This window comes from Arachis duranensis, chromosome 6, assembly GCF_000817695.3.
Source record: "Arachis duranensis cultivar V14167 chromosome 6, aradu.V14167.gnm2.J7QH, whole genome shotgun sequence".
Lineage (NCBI taxonomy): Eukaryota > Viridiplantae > Streptophyta > Magnoliopsida > Fabales > Fabaceae > Arachis > Arachis duranensis.
In genome coordinates this window covers 18,373,285-18,373,672 of record NC_029777.3, presented here as the reverse complement: position 1 = coordinate 18,373,672, position 388 = coordinate 18,373,285, and positions in this window count along the sequence as shown.

The following is a 388-nucleotide window of genomic DNA, read 5'->3' as shown; positions in this document are numbered from 1 at the left end:
ATAATGATTTAAGATATAAGTGGTGAGATCGGAGGCTTAGAAGTATGAAATTTGGCTTTTAAAACTCAAAAATCAACTTTGTGATGAAAACAGGTCCACGCGTACGCGCACTCCACGCGCACGCGCGGATAGCCTCAAAACTTCATCGACGCGCAAGCGTCAAGCACGCTAACGCGTGGATTAAAAATTTGCCAACCGACGCGTACGCGTCAACCACGCGTACGCTTGGGTGTTCTCGTGCCCCAGGCACAACACTGGCACAGTTCTAGCATGACTCTCTGGAAAATGGCTGGGCATTGGGTGCAGCACCATCGGCGCGCCCGCGCACATCACGCGCTCGCGTGGGTGACGCTTTCTGGAAGATCGGCGCGTACGCGCCAAGTGCGCC